Source organism: Phalacrocorax aristotelis, chromosome 2 (assembly GCF_949628215.1).
Source record: "Phalacrocorax aristotelis chromosome 2, bGulAri2.1, whole genome shotgun sequence".
In the NCBI taxonomy this organism is placed as follows: Eukaryota; Metazoa; Chordata; class Aves; order Suliformes; family Phalacrocoracidae; genus Phalacrocorax; species Phalacrocorax aristotelis.
Window position 1 is genome coordinate 97,303,759 of NC_134277.1, and position 19,144 is coordinate 97,322,902.

Consider the following 19,144-nt stretch of genomic DNA (forward strand, 5'->3'; position numbering starts at 1 on the left):
TTCTTTGGCGTGCCACTGCACTAGGAGAAACGAAGAACTCTGAGTTTTGCTCAGTCTTCAAGAGCTGCCCTCTAGCCAGTTCATGTGCTTGCTTGCTCACCTTATTTCTGGCATATTTCTATATTTTCTCAGATACAACTTATTTCAACTGTAAGCAAGCTCTGATGTTTGTATGCAGGCATCCTTGCCCTTCTCAGCAAGAACCCTTTGGGCATTGTGGCTGGATGCCTACTTCAGCTTTTGGTTTGGACAGTGGCTCCCATTATTTCAGTTGTCATTATTGTCAAGGGGCTTGACTGTTTTTTATATTAGTCCTCAGTGACGACTGGATGTTTGCTTCCAGTTTTCAATGAACTATTAGGAAAATACAATAGGGCTCTGAAAAAAAATTTCTTCTGTGATTTTTAGAAGAAGAAAATGGTGGGTGATTTAAAATTATTTGTGGCTCTGTGACTAGTAGTGTATAAATGTTAGTCAGACTTTAAACAAAACACACAGTAATTTCTTCTTTGTACCAGTCAACTAGCAACTCCTCTTACACTCACTGGCATACTTAGTTACCTCTTTTGTAAATCCTTACAAGAAAACTTCCCCAAGGGTAGCTTTGATAAACTGCCACGCTTCCCATGGCAGAGAAAAATGACCTTCTATCTTCCCTGTAACAACCAAACAGGGAGTCGGAGCCTGTTTGAAAACGCAGGGCTCACCCAGAACCGCGGAGTATTGCTTTGCCACCTGCTTCTTGCAGGAGAGGAATTAGTTCATGCCTGTTAGGGCTAGTCCTTTCCCTGCCTGTAAAGTCCTCCCTTTCTGTCCATCTCCCAGTGATCCTTTGAAACTAGGAAGGAAATACTTGCCAGCTCTAGGCTTCTATGACCCTGCCAGAGGAGACACCCATGTCTCGAGACACCCTGTGCACCCTTCTTTGTCTTTGGTTTCTTCTGAGAACCTACTGGTTTCAGTCTGTTTCATCTTGTCTCTCCACTGCACCAGACTGGCTGGGTGGTGAAACACTACAGAATTATGTTAAGCAAGACTTAAGGGCAGACATCCAAGTGCAAGATTGAGGGCAAAAGGGTATAAGTAAAACAGTGACAAATTTGATTCTGGTCTATACTTAACCATGACTTCTGTTTCAAGTACCCCATGAGGGATTTCTTTTGCATCGCCCTGCAGTGAGAGCAGACGATGGTGGATTCATAGAGTCAGCTTTCCTCCCAGGTGGCAAGCTCACGTCTGCATGACTTCCACGTCCAAACGCCCTGTATTCCTCTGGAGCTGTGCTTTTAGATACAAATGAAAATGCCGATCATGTCCTGTCTTGAGAGGGACACCTCAGATACTTAAATGGTCATTTTCACGTCAGCCTGGCAAGGACTGTCAGATAAATACAGCTGATTTTACCTCCTGAGATCAGAAGTACTGTGCAACAAGAGTGTACTCTCCTTTGTCCTTTGGCAGTCTGCTGACTAGCTGCCCCTGCCCATGGGATCCTTTTCAACTTGTCACACTCCACTGAGGTTATTTATACAAGCATAATATCTCTGTTATGAGATACCAGTTGTGCATGTGTTCTGCAAGTTGGTGATCACTGGTACCTTAGTGACTTTCTCTAGACATCACACTTTATTAACATGGATAACATGCCATAAAATTCATATGGCATGAGTGCTAATGCAACTCGTACGTATTGTTTCAGATATAGTGTCTTTTCTGAAGATAGCTCCTCTCTGCTTTACTGTGTGTCTAGGTACAAAGTGCATTTTGTTCTGATCTAACTGCACTGGAATTCCGCACAAGGGATGTCACTTTTATAAAGCCATGCCATAATTCCATTAAAAAAAATAAAAATCCTATTTTTACCTTACCTTGGGTGTACAGTGCTCCTGGATCCCTGCAGATACAGTCTCCCTTGATACAGAAGCCCAGACACTGATTTTCTGCATAGATTGTTGGACTTTATTGATGCAATAGACCTTGGTTTTGGCTGCCTTCAAAGAACAGAATTTCAGCCAAGGACAGCTGATGGTGTAATCTTGGATGATGATGGCATTCGTGATTGTCCAGTGAGCCATCCCAGGGATCAGCCTACATGCCTGGCTTTGGACACAATTATTTTGATTCTGACAAAATTACCGGTGATGCGTAAGGAGAGCATGGCAATAGCTGGGGTGGATTTAGATCTTTCCCAGCCATAAGATGTTGTATTGTTTGCATCATCTTCTGCTTTTTAAAAATTTTCAAAGTCCATGGAGTTGAAGGTCTGGTTGTTCTTCAGAATGGTGTAACAAGGTCAGCTGTGCAGAGTTATTTATCTCTTTCTTCACAGCATTTTTAGGAAAAGAAGAAAATATTGATTTTTAAAATTATGCTAAAACAGGCATCACAGCACATTAAGATTTTAATTTTAGAAAGCCACTGGCTATGAATGAAAGACTTGTCTTCTCTTACCTCCACTAATTCTTTTCTTTTTTTAGTATGGCTTGGTGCTTTTTCTCTTTCTTTTCTCTTTCTTTTCTTTTCTTTTCTTTTCTTTTCTTTTCTTTTCTTTTCTTTTCTTTTCTTTTCTTTTCTTTTCTTTTCTTTTCTTTTCTTTTCTTTTCTTTTCTTTTCTTTTCTTTTCTTTTCTTTTCTTTTCTTTTCTTTTCTTTTCTTTTCTTTTCTTTTCTTTTCTTTTCTTTTCTTTTCTTTTCTTCTCTTCTCTTCTCTTTTCTTCTCTTCTCTTCTCTTTTCTTCTCTTCTCTTCTCTTTTCTTCTCTTTTCTTCTCTTTTCTTTTCTTCTCTTTTCTTTTCTTCTCTTTTCTTTTCTCTTTTCTTTCTCTTCCCTTCACTTTACCTCACTTTACTTTTACTTTTACTTTACTTTTACTTTCCTTTCCTTTTCATTTTCATTTTCCTTTCCTTTTCATTTTCATTTTCCTTTTTCCTTTTCTTTTTCATTTTCTTCATTTTCTTTTTCTTCTGGAATGATACCAGTCTCTCTTCATCTCTATAAGCTAGCCATAAACTCACCAAAATTATGCAATTCGTTGAATGATGCGATCCAAATGCAGAACATGTGGGGTTTTTTCCTCTTTCTCCATCCCACTAATGGGGGGAAGAGTTCTGTGTTTGTGGGACTATACCGCAAGGCTTATGATTTTAATGTGAAGCTCAAATAATTGGCATTGACAGTCTTATCAAACAAGAATAAAATTAGGATCATAAAGTAAATGTGAAGTAGAGAAATGGTACAGAAGGCAGAAACTGAGGAACTGTTTTTTCCACCATTCGTGGCTTTGCAGCTGGTGGCCAAAAGAGCATCTTTTTGAACTGTATTGCTTCCTGTGGTAGACGGACCAAAGCAGTAGAGAGCTAGGATCAACAGCTTTCTCAGGCTTCCCAGCTACAGATACTTTTTGATGAATAGGGCTCCTAATCACTTCATGTAGCTATATGCTTTATGCCTCAATTACCACAGCTTTCTGTTGCAATCTTTGGTTTATTCACATCCAGTGAACTTCATTGTGCTTGCATTTTTTGGAGAACTACATTTTTTAGTGCTTATCTATTTAAAAGAATGTTCCTCTAACTCATGGTATCAAGTCAATTGAACATGGGCTTTTAAAACACAGTATTGACTATGCTTTCTTCAAAGATTAAACTGTATTTCCAAATATTGAATAGCTCTTTTTTTCTCCTTTTTTTTTTTTTTTTAAATCTGGTGCATGGTGCTATTGCATTTGCAGAGCTTGATCCAGAAGAATCGAAGCACATGCTTAAGGAGAAGAATGGCATGTGGTTCATGAACCCCATAATTAGTTCCCCTTCCTAGCTCTAAGCAGTAATTAAATCTGTCACTTCTGCTCTGCTGATTCATTTATTTAGCTATTTAATTGCTCAGCTGAATACGTCTTTATCTCCGGAACTGCAACATTTTATTCAGACAAAGAAATAGCATAATCCTCTTTTTTTTTTTCCTTTCCAAGAGCAGGGACATGTAAAAGAAAAGAACACTAATACTAGATGAGATGGTGTTGTCAGTTTTCACTTATCAAACAAAAGAGTGTTTAAGGGAAAACTTCAACCAGTGCTTGAGGATAGCTTTCCATATATAGGCTTTTTTCTCCAGGGAATTATGTCAAACGTGAGGGCCCAATGTATCTGATCCAGGTTTCCATTTCCATAATGAGCTAACTTAAAGCCCTTCCAGGTTATAGTAATAATTTTCTATTAAACAAGAAGTCTTACCTTGATCTCTTGGTAGAATAGTTTATAAACAGTTTAAAATTGCAAATATATACTAAATAGTTACAAACTAAACAGCATCATTTCTTTATACATTTTCTTTTGGAACATTGCTCATGGAGATTTCTGTCATCTGTCTCTTAGATTTATCATTAAATACAGCATTTTGATCTGTAAAGCAAATGGCATTTTGAATACTTTCAGGCTTACAAAGGAGAGCCCTTCTGAATACCTCTCTGTGAGGAGTCCTTCCATACATGCAGTTTTCCTGATGTTACAATTTCAGCATTTGTAAGGGAGGCTGCAAGATTCCCCCACCATTTTTACCCATAGGGTGGAAAAGCTGGTGTAGGAAAGCAGCATGCAAAACAATGAGGACCAGGTCAAGACAGAACATCGCAAACAGGGCCTTTTGGCAAGACGAGGAAATATTGCTTATTTTTATAACCTTTTTTTTCCCTCTTGTCTCTGAGCTCTGTAAGGGTAGATGATCCAGGAGGTGAAAGATACAAAAACCACCCAAAATTCAGAGAGAAGGATATTTTTCTTTCAATTCTGGCATCAGTGGCTCAGTTCTGCAAATTTATTAATCTTCCTGGCTGGATGGATTTTTATACCATGCATACAATCTTGCATTTCACTCCATTAGTGACTTATTTTTGCTGTCTTGTTACTCAGTTACAGCTATGCAGCTGTTTCAGTCATAGGTCATGTTTTTCCCAGGTAAGCTCGTTATTCTAAAAATCTTTTACTGCTTACCTGGAGGGTTTTTTGTTGTCGAGAATTCTTTTTTTCCTTCAGCGAAGGTCCTGTCCACTCCTTTGCAATGCAAAGCATGTCCATGCTGCCACTGTGGACACCCAGTTTGGCCCTGCTTGAAGTAAAAGCAGGACCCAACATAAAGATCAGCTGGTGGAACTGGCAGGGTTTATTAGCTATATTGCAATTCCTTGTAAATACACCTGGCCATCCTGCCATACCTCCGGCTCCTGTGCTGGGCTACATGGACGTCCGCCCTGCCTGTGGGAGAACGGGGCCTCTGCTTCGCTCTCCCGTCCTCAGGGAGGGCTTTGTCCGCCCACGGGCTGGCGGCTTTGGCCCGACAATGCTTAGTCTGTATTGTTCGTGTTGGTGTTATTGTTCTGCATCTGTGCACTCTGGGTTCCTGAAAGCTCTTTGTTGAAATAAAGAATATTTCTGTCCCTGCTAAAACTAGGAAGTCTGGAAATTTTGCGGGAAGTTTTGCTCTTGCAAGCCTGTGCACGTGATTTTCGGACTAGAGTTTTGCATGAGCTTCACTTAACTATTCTCTCTTTTAAATGTGTTTCTTCAAATGATCTTCTAAAAGTACGCTCTTTGTTATGTAAGGCACATGGTTAAATTCAGGGAACTAATAAACCAGCAAAAACCATCTCTGGACATCCTTTGAGGATAAGGGTGCTTTGAGGATAAGCCTGTATGTGAATGGGTTTAGTATGAGAAAACAGTGTTCACTGCAGTGGGACAAACAAGCATGATCAGAGGAGGGCATGGGAATGAAATGGAAAAAATAACATTTATTTGTATTAGAAGAGAAGTTTATTGTTGAGTTGGTGGAAACCGAACAGAGGGAACACAGGGATAATTTCAGGCGGCCTTTATCTCAGTTCTGAAAGACCATGGGGTTAGTCAAGAGGATTAACTACTTCTATAAAGATTTGTACGTAAACATTGAGACACTAGAGTTGGAGGGACATCAGCTGAGAGCCCTCCCTTTGCAATGATTACATTCGGAAATGTCTGTTGGGGGAATTAGGTGACAGTGACTATCAGCTTCCCCTCAGATGAACCTAGCTGTTGTCATCCTGCCATCAACAGGCTGGAAACCACTATCTGCAAGGCACTGCAGAGTTTACAAGCAGTCAAATGGAACCGAAACCACTCCCTTCCCCTGCCCTGCCCTCCCCACACTGGAGCAGGCAGCGTCCAGCTACTTGCACTGTGCAAACTGGAGGTTTGCGAGGTGGTGCACAAGCTGTAGGTCCGGGCACTGCGGCTGGAGGCACTCTGCTCGATCAAGGGTGTTTGGGGGGGTGTTTTTTGTTAGTTTTCAGCTCTAACTCACTGTATAGTTAGAAACCTCCGGCTTGGAGTTTCTCCTCGCTCACAGTGCTGGAATATGCTGCTGTAAAATGTGCCTAAATCAAATTAGATTAAATCCCCCAGTTTTGATACAAATGCACGCGAGTCTGTGCTTTATTAATGTATTGATTTACTTATTGGCATATTGCGAACCTCTTGTTAACATTTTAATTTAGAGAAGTCATTGCTTATACTATTTGTGTGATGTAATGCATCTGTGGGGTTGGAGGCTACCTCTGCCCAGTCCTGGTCACTGTACTTGGTTATATAAGGTGCATAGACTTGGGTACCTATAAATATTAGCGCGCAGCTGTCACAAAGGGATTGTGAGCAAGCTGTTCGGGACCTCGAAAACATAATAGCTTGGCACCCAGAAATATACAACTTTGGGAACATATTACAAGGTTACGTATTGGGGGAGAGGGTAGGAAGGTGGTGACTGCTTTAAATATTTGTCTTTGTTTTGTTGTTGTTGGGGTTTTTTTTAATTATCATTATTTTTCCTCCTTTGTAGTTCTGGTATACATCAGACCTTTACAATTTTTATCACATTAGGATGTGACATTCCTGGCCTTGGCAGTGCTTTTGTTTGGATATTTATAGCAGCTTCTGGTCATTGTTGAGCAAAGAAGATTGCCCTGCCCTCTGGCCCTTTCTTAAGCAGATTTTGGGCAGAAGCTCCTCTCATGTGGCACTAATTGAAATGATTGGTGGAGGGGGTGTCGTGAGCGCACTCTGGCTGACTCGGGCTTATCTGCCAGGGGCTAAGCCAGGGGAGGAAAAACGGGGAGAAGGGAGGAAAGAGGGGAAAAAGGAGGGGAAGGAAAAAGGGGAAAAAGAGGGGTGGGGGGGAAGCCGAGCATTGCTTCAGCCTGGTCGGGCTCGGGGCTCCCGGCCGTCTGTCCGCGCCCGGGCGGCGGGGAGGGATCCGGCTGGCGGCAGCCCCGCGCAAGGGCGGCACGGAGGGAGCCGGCTGGCGGCACGGCCCCACGGGAGGAAGGGAGCGGCGTGGGGCTCCGGCCGGGCTCGGGGACCCGCTCCGCAGCAGGTGGGTACCTCTGCCCCTGCAGGGATGGGGCGGGCGGGGAGAAACCCTCTCCTGCTTTCTGGAGTTGTAGGGTGGCCGGGGAGGGGGTGCTGCGTGCGGGGGGTGGGTTTGGGGGGTGGGGGTGGGGTGGGGGTTGCTTTGTTTCGAGCTTGCAGGAGCCCAGCGTGCTGCTTTTGCGGGTGCCTTGGGGACCGAGTTTCGCCCCTCTGCCTGCCCGGGACAGGCTGCGATGGGCAAAGTCGTTAAAAGATTGAAACCAACAAGTTGCTGTGGAAGTGCTTTGCGTGGAGACGGGGCTGGTTTCTCGCCCGCACGAGTGAGCTCCGCTAAAATACCTGCTAGGGACTGTCCGTCGGGAAGCCGGCGCTTCCCCTGCGTGGGTAATCCCGCCTGGGCGGCAGCTCCAGGGCTTAGATGCGATAGTACCGTCAGGAGGCTGGTGCGTGCCGTGCCCCCGCCGCCTTTCCCGCAGCCACCCCCCGGTTAATAGTTTCCTGCAAGTTTAACGTGAAACGGGGAGAGGCGAGAGCCGGCCCTTGCCAAGGAGAGCTACCGAAGGAAGGCCGAGGCTGCGAAGTTCCCGGCGTGCTGTAAACCAGCACGCCTGTCAAAAGCAACTGAGCTGGAATATTGTCCCATGTTTTGGGGGCATTGGCATTGGAAGTTGCTTCCTTTCGTTGAGCTGGTAACGTTTCCGAAGGCTTTTTTTGTTTGTTTTTAAGTTGCTAATGTAAACAGCCTAAGTAAACCCTCATATCGCTGTTCCGTTTGCTGTGCAACTGGGGAAAAGCGAACTTCAAAGTGTGTGTTTCTTAAAGAAAAGTTAGGAATACATGGTGGTTTTATGATAACGGTAATAAGAGACGACTCTGGACTTTGTGCCTCTCATTATTATTAATAATATTATTTTTAAAGAAGCAAGAAGCTTTGTTACTATGCGCCAAAAACCGTGCTTTATTTTCTTTGATGCATCTGCTAGAATTCCTATTACACTGGATATGGGTTACGTATAATGAACAACTTATATTGGTGTTTCTGATAACCCTACTATTACTACTGAAAAAATAAACAATACATATTACTTAATCATATTTTAACAGTTCTTGTGTAGATTCTAGACAACAGAATGCAGTCATAGCTGGAAATTGCTGTGCATGTCTATCTTCAAATGTTTTAAAAAAAAAAATTGCTGTTAGAAGTGTGCGTACCATCCAGTCTAGCCGTGGGCCTTGTTTGTTTCTTTTAGGTATGGTTTTAGAAGTAGAATGATAGTAAAAAATGGACTTGAGAAGCTGGTAATCCACTTGTCTACCACTTATACCCTACAAAGATTCCTGGTGCAAAGTTCATGAACTGTCACTGAGGATGGTTCAAAATGGAATCCAGGAATCGGTTGTACTGAAATCAGGCAAGAGTTTATAAAAATGAAATAAACTGAAAAGCTGAGGCTTGCCTACTCATTGATCTCGTAATAGATACATTATCTATATGGTATTCTATTCATTGTATTAATGAAAAGGAAAAACTGGATCGATCATGCGGTTATTACCCCGTACCTTCATATTCTATAATCAGGTGAATGAAAATATTTTTACTTTCCTTACAACCTGAAAAAGCTGGTTTGTTACAAAAGGCCTTGCCCCTTTTCTTTCGTCTGGGTCCATTTTGCAAAAATGAGTCCTCAAGTATGTAACTGTCTGTTTCACTGGTTCTGTTCTGTAATACTCTTGGTCTCAAATTTATGCTGGTTTGAATACTTCTCTAATACTGAAATCATTACTTCCTTCAAGGACCATATTTAAATGTATCTGTAGAGTGTGTGCAGTATGATAATGCGTAGCAACATGGATATATTAATTTCATTCTTATATGGGTAAATATATTTTTCTTGTTACTTCAGAGAAGCTAGAAACATGATAAACACTCCATTAGTGATATTGGTAAGAAATACATTAACACAAGTGCACAGTCAGTAAGAAAGCATTTTTATTTGAAAACCTTCTCATAACAGACATCATACTAAGAACCTTAATGTGTAACCTGTGCTGCATATCTTCAGTGTTAGATCAGGTTTGCTTTTTAGGTACTTTGTAAATATATTTTTTTTATTCAGGATAACTGAATTTCTACTAGACGTCCAGGCTCCTTGTTTCTTTTCAGCCTTTACAGCCTCTGAATGCCACAGGAATTTGCTGGGTGAAGGACTGGGTGTGCATGAGGTAGGTGTTTCAGGATGCGGCTCTTCTTTTCAGAAATCAGCCTCAGTATTGTAGGGCATTGAGGCTTGATATGAAAGTAAAGCAAAATATGTTATTAAAAATATAAGTCAAATCCAAAAAGACTGCTGGATGGTTGGGTGCTCAAGAGCAGACTGGAATAGACTTCTCCAACAGATTACTGAAAACATGGTGGGCTACTTTTGTAAGCCGTGAGGGTAGTGTGCAGTTGTGAAGCTGCTTGCCGCAGAGCCATCACAGGGCAAGAGGCTGTCCTAGCCAAAGCACAGTGGTTTGCACCCCTTGCAGCGCTCTGTGCTGGGGGGTGTGGGACAGGAGGCAGAGGAGCAGAGGATGAGCCATCCCTCCTGCTTGGGAGTACTGGGAGGCTGGGGCTGAGCATGCTGGGCAGGGAAAACTGCAAAGGGGCCCTGAAACAGGGCAAGGGAGTTATCACTGAAGCAGAAAGATGTGGAGAAGCTTGCAAAGCTAATGGGGATGTTGCTGCAGCCATGGATGTGCGTGGCAGAAGTGTGAAAGAGGTATTTGCAGGAGGGAAGGGTTTTGAAGTGGCAGATGATGTGGTGAAACACATGGTGGTCACAGTGGTGGTGGTTTGAGGGGGGGCAGAGTGGTTGCAGGTCTGATGGAGCAAAAGGGCAGGCTGGTGGCCCCAGGCGCAGTCAGGAGCGCCAGAGCTCTTGAATGCTACCATAGGGAGATTTTGCAGCTGGATGGGTAACCCAGTTTGGGCGCTTTGGGAGTAAAGAATCAAAGGTTGGGATCGGCATTCCCGCTCATCATCACGGGCTGAGGAGGAAGTGTTGGGCAGCTGAGCCACGGTGAGATTGGGTACAGCAATTATAACTGGGGTGCAACAGGAGGGCTGGCAGCCAGGAGGCAGGGGGATGGTGAATAATCTTTAGCCTTTTCTGTTGTGTACGTGAAATCGGGAAGGCAGCCTACTACAGTTTAAAGCAAAACGTAAGGATAGGAACTCAAAATGAATCTGTAGCACTGAAATTGTTTACTGTCATTGTTATTCTCTCCCAAAGATTTTAACTTAGTGGGGTCTCCATCTTCTGATGTTTATAACAACTTCATGACTGGGGATTGTAGAATGCGCAGAAGTTTGTTTTCATAAACTTTGCAAGATCATTTTTCTTTAAGAGAAACCTCGTTGCACTTTTAATAACAGATACACTTTGTTGCATTCATTTGCTAAGCAACAGATTCACTGCGTTGCCTATGAAGCACAAAAGCAAAGGAGGCTTTGACACACGAAGTAGAGCTTACGTAAAGTTCATGAGCAGCAGCAGAGTGAGTGAGTGATGAATTCTCTGGGGTCTGTTCCTTACATTAAAATATTTTAAGGTTGGATATTTTTCTCTGCTGGCTGCCATCAGCAATCCAAGTATCAACATGAGAAAAATGGGTCGCTTGGGTTTTAGCATTAAGCAGCAAATCCAGGGCCAATAGGATTTAGCTGGGATGTTAAGGTTTATTCAGTGCTTTTAGTTAATGAAGATGGGGGGGGGGGGGGAAGGGAGAAGTCACTGTCTGGGTTTGGGGGAGGGGACAAAATGGCGTCCTGCCACGGGGTGCATCCTGTGGTGACTCCTTCTGATTGATAGATGCTCCACAAGACAAAAAAGAGCTGAGTGAAGGAGGTCTTAATTAAAAAATACCAGCTCAATGCCAGCTCTTTTGGATTAGAATCAAACAGAAAATCTTTGTAATAGGCATCCACCTAGCCTTAAGGGTGTATGTGTGTTTTTTATTGAGCCCATCAGCTAGGGGGAGGGAAGGAGGAGATGATAATATGTCCAAGTGTCTGTAAAGTGGTTAGAAAGCCAGGAAAATATTCAGCAAGTGCAATTGTATGTTAACATTCATCATTTGGGCACAGAAATCAAGCTCAAGTCAACAAATTCCCATTTGAGCAGTATGCCAAGATTTCTAGCAGACAGCCCCGCTGTCCCTGACGCACACGGGTGGCCCTTAGCTGTGCTCACCCATATTCTGAAGCTTTTGTGTCCCCTGCCAAGGGCTGTCATCTTGTGTACACACATGCTGTTCAGCATCTTGACTTGCTTTCCGAGCCCTGAAAGCCTTCAGCACAGAGATGCAAAAAACAATTAGTATAGAAAGTCATTGTTATTTAAAAAATAAGTTATCTGTACTTTAAAAAAAAAGGCAATCCAACATGAATGGGTCTTTTTTCCAAGAGGGTTAATGTATGCTTTATTTTTTTTTTCAATTCTGTTCCTCTGCAGACCAAACTCCCACTCAGATCAGACCTCGTTTTTTCCAAAGCTGTAATGGTCCTTTAGAGTCTGATACACTTTCTTATTCTACTCGCCCCCTCAAAGGTCCATGCTTGACGTCATAGTTAGATGCTGCTGGGAGTCACTGGGCAGTGATTAAGACTGTCAAGACTCAGCTCAGTGACCTCAACAGACTTTTTCCTCTGAGAAGGATGTGGGCATCATTGGCAGGATTTGACTGTATCAGTGTGGAATAAATAAGTAGCAAGCTTAAAAAATGAGGTAAAAAAAAAAAGTCCACATACCTGTTGTTCTCAGCATAACCTAGTTGCTCAGTGGCTTGGTACAAGTGCATGAGGAGGACCCTGCAGCATTTCTTACTGGGATTTATTGCAGCAACATCTAAAAACTTCTGCAAAATGGTTCAGAGAAAAACTTGAATGTGTAATTTTTGGGTTTGGTTGTTTTTTTGACCTGACAAACAGTTTAAGACAAACAATTTCAAATAATCAAAAGAAAGCAATGAAAATATTTTAAAAAACGCTTTGCACCTCTCTGCATTGTTCTCTATTGCTTTATTTCTGTTAGGTTCACAGTACATTTACTGAAAACCTTTTGGCTGTACTTATAGAGTAGTTTAGGGACATGTCTGAGAGAAGAAACTGAGTAATTTTACTAAAATAATAAAAAGCCCCCAGCGAAACCAAATAAAAGCACTTGACTGTGATGCTTAAAGCAGGGCTTTATGAATGTTCAGCCAAGTTTTAGAAAATGGGGGTGGCTGTGTCAGAACCACAGTCCCAAGCACGCAGCAGAAGTCTGGGCAGCTGCACACAGAGCAAGTGGAGTTCTAGAAAAAGACTCCTGTCACGTTTTATATACAAATAGGCATGCATTTGTTGGCAAGCAAATACAGATAAGATAATACTGCTAATCTGAGGATTTCATGACATGAAATCTGAACGGTCTGGTTGGCCTCGTGGCAGCAAGGGAAGCAGAATGCCATCCCACATGCAGTGTGTTCTACAGAAAAGAGAAGAGGGATACATCTCCAAAAAAAAAAAAAAAAAAAAAGAGCTTTTGGATGTAGCTGCATAACAGTGAAATGCTTGGTGCAATGTCCACACCACCCTTACCCTCGTTGGCTTGTATTTTCTCATTGGTGGGCAGTAAAACACCCATTCAGCATTTGAGCCTGATTTAAACAAATAGACAGAATCTGAGCTTTGAAGACCATAAAATTACTTTTCTGTGATTTCATTTAGTTAACAAAACTGGTATGTACCTCAAGGATCTCATTAGCATGATTGTGGCTGCGCGCCAGCATCTAGCCAGAAGAGTGAATGGAAATTTTGCTGGCTGTTTTGTAACTTTAAACATTCTATAGAACAACAGCAGAGATTTTAAATGAAAAGGCTGTAAAAGCGCTGGGGCCAGACACAACCTTTGTAAATGCTGTAAATCCACTCAATAATTACTATATAGTACTGGATTAAATACTGAAAGTCCCTGAGCTGCCTGGATCTAGTGATTTGCTTACATATGATCCAAGTGATTAAAAAGACTGTTTGCCTTTTTTATCAATGTGTGTTACACCTATAAGAATAAATTTAAAAAAAAAAAATGTTTTGCTCCTGCAAATGGGAAAATCTGAGATATCTACAGTTGTTCCAATATGTAAGTTCAGAGTTTTCATTCACAGCAATGAGAATCAGGTTTGGAGTCTCAACTCCTTTCAGTTCAGAGATGTTTAAGTCGCTGGATTTTGATCAAGTAGTAGGGAACACCAGAAGTTACATCGTTAGATTTCTCTGGGAAGAGCAAGGGCTCCAGCGCAGTGAGAGAGAGATATACTTCATTTCCTCCTCCCTGCTTTCCCTGTCAGCATTGCTACTGTACAAATACAGATGCCCGGCAGGTAATGGAAAGGCTGCCACTGTTAATTAATGACTGTTAGCATCCCACAATGCTTACTGTGGACTGGGGTTGGGTAGAGGAGTCTGAATAAAAATTTTAAGAGCTCTTAAACCTCGCTTGTGATGAAGTCTAATGTCCCTTCACTGTTTGTAGTGTCAGATAAGTAAGATACTCTGAATCTGACCCTGTGTTCTAAAATATTGATGAAATTTTTGAGGCTTCTGTTGCTTGTGCAGGAATGATGCATCTCTAACAAAAGCCTCCAATGTGAACTGTGGTGGTGGAGCCCCCTGAAGCTGTACTTCCCCGTGACTAACTAGAGCAGCTCCCCAAACAGCCTCCAAGGCTGACAGAAATGCATCTGCATTTGGGGGTGTCTGTTGTGACCATCACATGCTGGGTGCGACTCTTTCCCACACCTCTAACCAGCATTGCTGTTGGCCTCGTGTTTTTTTACAGGAACCGTAATTGGCTATATATCTCTGGGAGCTTCAGTACTAATTAAACTGTCGGCATATCCTATCGTAACTTAATGTGTGACGCAGTATCCAACCGCTTGTTGGTAGCTAATTAGTGTTTGTGAGTAATTTCACCCATGTCTTAAAAACCATGCTTTAAGAAGACACTGATCTTCAGCTGTGGCATGGGAGCTTCAAGGATACCTGTTGCTGGTGCTAGCTGTGGAGCCAAATGCATTATCTAAAACACTAGAAATGCAAATAGTTGCCTCCTGCAGCTATTAAGACTGATCTGACGGAATGTAATGGTAGCTCACCTGTTCTGCTTCGTGTTGCCCCCACATAGGATCACATCCATGACTAGCTACTAGGTGTCAGCTGATGAGTGATAGATGAGTGGTACTTTATAGCCAGCGGGTCTTACAGCTCCTTCAGTTGTGTGAACATGCTTTAATGTGGTTGGATGATGCTTTTTGATTTCTCAGAAACATCCTTCCTGCGCTCTTGGCTTTCAGTTTCAATGAAAAGATAATAAAAGGCAGAATTACAGCCATTTAGGCAACCTATCTCAATATTCCCATATTTTCTGATACTTAGTTTTCTTCTGACAAAGATAACCTTAACTTTTGGATTTGCTAGACTTTTAGAAGGTTTTGTTTGTTTGCTTTGTTGTTTGACTGGGCAGATGTATCAACACCACTTGTGGTGGATTACATATATATATACACACACACACACGTATATATGTATATATGCCAGTTTTTTTGGTAGCCACTTCTTGACCCCAAACTTGCTAGGAGGAGATTGCTACACGATTTGGACCCTGGGCTTTGCCTTGTCATCCCCGGGTTTTGTTTTAGGGTAATCTGCTTGCTGGGACCTATTCACTTCTAATCCTGTTCATTGTCTGAAAGGAAACCTCACAGCACTGTGACCTTTTCTTGCCTGTTGTACTTCTGGTTAAGAACCAACCCTGACCTTACTTTTTGTGAGTGTGTGAAGTTACTGTGGAGTTGGCAATAAAATGCAAGTGAGGCTTTAAAAAAAAAAAGTGTACAGAAACTATCCTTTTTACTGTGCTTTTATTACAATGGATTGTGCACAGATGGATGGGCTTTTAGTTGGCTCAGGAGTAAAGGGCCCACCAATATATATCTAAACCTTTCTAAAGCAACTGGAATTCCCTTAGGAGCAATGCATTAAAGTGCCTATGAAAATGGAGTTTTCTTTTACCTTGTGACCTTTCTGCTTTCCCATCACTAGACAGGAAAGACCCAGTCTCTAGTGAGTATTATTATTAGTCAATAAAGTTAAAAGCAGCAGATCATATATATATAGGGAGATAAATAATAACGAAAGTAGCCAGAACGAGGGCTGCCTACGGCTACTAATAAAGTGTCACCTTCATTTTAGCTCTGTGTGCCTCTGAGATTATACTTCATCAAAATCTGATGCTTTCAATGAGAATATGGCTGAGTTGACAGATAAAGAAATGTATTTCTAAGTAATATCCTTAAAATATACTGGATAAATGTAGGAGATTGCAGATGTACCTAAAATTTGTTTCATTTCTAGTGCCTATGCTGCTAATGCAATTCAGGTTTTTCAGGTATATATATTTTTATATTTGGGGATTATCGTATGTGGAGATTAGTAGATTTTACAAAATCCTTCCTTGGCTGTGTTGATTTCAAAGATATTAATTCTTACTCACCTAAAACACTTAACTGGGAACTTTACTTAACTACAACTTTAAACCATGGCTGGCAACTTGATAAAATTATCATGTTTATGCTACATTAAATTTCTTGCATGCTTTTGTTTATAGGATCTGGGCAAATCAAGTAAAATTTGTGTACATATTTGCCCAAGTTTAAAAGGAAATAAGTTTGCACTGTTATCTCTGCTTTCTGAGAAAATTCTGAGAAACAAGTCACGGAAACATCTCTGCTGAAGTAGTTCTGGATTGGTACTTCTGTTGTCTTGATAGTAATTGCAGTTTTTTGGGGGGTGGGGATATCCACAGAATAAAACTATGGACTTTGGACCTGCAAATATGTCTGAAGCTGTCATCTTCAAAAATCACATCATCATAGATTCAGACTAGTGATGACTTTGGTTCAGCATGTCTTCTGCTGCAAACCTTATTTTGAGAGAGTATTAGTCAAAATTTGAAAACTATGCAGACATCTCTTGCAGAAAGCTGATGATCTGTCTAATGATCCTCAATACTCCAGGGAAAGCCAGAGAAAATGGCGTGTACTTGCATGCTTTTCATTGAGAACCATTTATCAGAGTAGACGTCAAATGGGTAAGCTATAGTAATAAACAAAAACGGGTTTATAGCTCATGTTGTGAGACTAGCTTTCATGTCTGCAACTTTGAATAACTGCTGCTTGTAACAGTCTCTCTTGTCTTCACACTTCTTATTTATGAAAAGGACTGACTTATTGAACTGTATTTATTCAAATAAATATCTTTTTAATTTATGATGTGTAATCAACAAAGTATGGAAATAATCTATATCACTTTTAAGCTAATAATGTTGTTCAATTAATATTTAGTCAAAGACAGTAGTTTTGTGTAAGCACTGGGTACCTAATTTATGTACCTATCTGTAGCTTGTGTATACACATAATGACCTTGTGACAAAAAGGGTATTGGAGGGGATTCTGAGCCATAAATGTCATCTTCTGTTTCTCTTTTTTGGCAATCTGGAGTGCTGTTGATCTGCATTCTTAGGAAATGATGATCATAGATTTGTAACTGTAGCTATATTACCTGGTTAGTTTTTGCAAATTGAAACAGCTATCTCTCTTTTCCACTCATTTGTTGCCTTCATTCTTTGGGACAGACTGTGAAGGTTGTCCTGAATTTTAACATGTGCAGAAGACCAAAAGTGATAAAAGGCTGAGCTGCAGGCAGCCCTGTTCTCTTGTAATAGCCAAGGAAGGTGTTGAGGAGGAGGAGTGCCCACAGATCCCCTGACAGAATTTCTCCTCAGTTATCGTGTTGGAGCAGTGGGATGAGAACAGGTTTCTGTCTAATCCCTGAGATCTCCCGGGAACCTCTGTGCTCATGTGTCCCAGGAACATCCATCTTTGTGATGACACAAAGATGTAACGAGCCGCTTCAGTTGACTTGGGCTGCAAGATGGCATCTTATTGTGAAAGTGATGTGTGATACTGTTCCAGCTCGTATCTGAATAAGATACCAGCTTTTTCCCAAGTAACAAGTGATAGGACAAGAGGAAATAGCTTCAAGTTGCATCAGAGGAGGTTTAGATTGGATATTAAGAAAAATTTCTTCACCAAAAGGTTTATCAAGCACCGGAACAGGCTGCCCAGGAAAGTGGATGAGTCACCATCCCTGGAGGTATTTAAAAGATGTGTAGATGTCATGCTTAGGGACACAGTTTAGTGGTGGACTTGGCAGTGTTAGGTTAACAGTTGGACTCGATGATCTTAAGGGTCTTTGCCAGTCTAAATGATTCTGTGATTCTAAGATCCATGTAAACTGTGTTTTCGCAGGCTCTGTTTTCTTCCCCCATCCATTTCACCTGACTTTCCCTCCCCTCTTCAGAAGGTCCTCTGAGTTTTAACCCTGGATGGCACCTTCTGTTGGGGTAAAAGAAGAAAGAAATGGGTTTGCAAAGATACCTTGTCTCAGTCGTGGGACCAGTGGAAAGGGATAGTGAGAGTGGTGTGCTGATGAGATAGAAGGGGAGAGTGAAAGTCTTTGCAATACATTTGGGTAGAAAATACTTACCCTGGTATGTGGATTTTTTCCCGCATTCCTTAGAGTAGATAATATTTTTAATGACATGGGAAAGGTCTAGTGGTTAGTGTGGGAACACTACGCTGTAATGCTTATTGTATTGTGTCCACCACTACTTCACTTCAGTAGAAATATGGACTTTCCAAAACTTGTGCTTTTTCATTTCAACCATTTGGAGCATTCAGCAGCGAAATACCTAAAAGTTCATATTCCAGGCAGGCATTTTTTTTTCCCCACTCAAAATTGTCTCAGCCCGAGTACTTCTGACACCAGCTGAAATGGGAATAAATGCCACAAGAAGGTGCTGTGGTGGCACATGAGCAGACAGTCTTGGACAGCATCCAGTGCATCTGGAACCTCTGTGTGAAGTTCTGAGTGTCAGCATGTCAGCATTAGCAAGGGGCTCTTAATGGGATGGAACAAGTAGGCTTTGGTTGGTTGTTGACCAATCCTCCCTAGTAAACATTGGTGTATTATCTAGTGTACTGTAACAGTACTGTAGACACAAGTGTGTGGTGTTAAAAAAAAAAAAAAAAACAACAACAAAAAACACACCACCTCTTTGCAGCAAGGGGGGCAACCTGTAGCTCTAGTTACACTTTTAACCACTGCAGTGTTTCTCTTCTGAGCTGATTATGATTGTGCATCTTGGGTGTGTTTGTAGGAAGATACCATTGTACAAATGTTTGTCAGCAAATGGACTGCAGTCAATTACCTTTCTTGAACCTGTGACATTTCCATAGCAGAAAAAATGTCTCAAATAGCCATGTTTATGGGGCAAAGGGGTGTATTCTTGTTCCACTGCTCATGTGAGCTTTCATGACTAATGGCAATCAAGCAATAAAATCTTCCCAAGATGTGTGCAACAATGTTATTAAGTATAAAAAATTCTTGCTTGCCTCTTCTTAAAGCCATTGTAAATCAGTTGGATTATCAGACATACACTTAACAGTATTGCAAGGTAAAATGCTGCTGCTTTTAGTGGGCAGAGCGTGTATCTCGTTATGAGCACGGTATGTCTGATGCAAGGGGGGAGTATTCCCCAAAGCTGTCTAAGAAGGCCTCCCCCTGCTCTTGGCTCATTCCGTAGTCGGTAGCCAGTCATTCTCCCCT

General features: G+C 41.7%; 1 protein-coding gene across 12 annotated transcripts in view; it reads left to right on the forward strand.

The window, feature by feature from the left end:
• The window catches only part of LOC142053177 (poly(rC)-binding protein 3-like), a 429,523-nt gene that overhangs the window by 271,115 nt on the left and 139,264 nt on the right, over positions 1-19,144 (forward strand). For 7 of the 12 annotated variants that reach the window (XM_075084442.1, XM_075084431.1, XM_075084437.1 and 4 more), the window contains exon 1: positions 7,308-7,396. The exons of 2 other annotated variants lie outside the window; for them this stretch is intronic. The gene's annotated coding sequence lies outside the window, so the exon portion shown is untranslated. Of the gene's footprint in view, positions 1-7,307; positions 7,397-7,994; positions 8,082-8,365; positions 9,616-19,144 lie in introns of those variants that run through there. 3 more of the 12 variants (XM_075084433.1, XM_075084435.1, XM_075084432.1) reach the window with 3 other exon arrangements.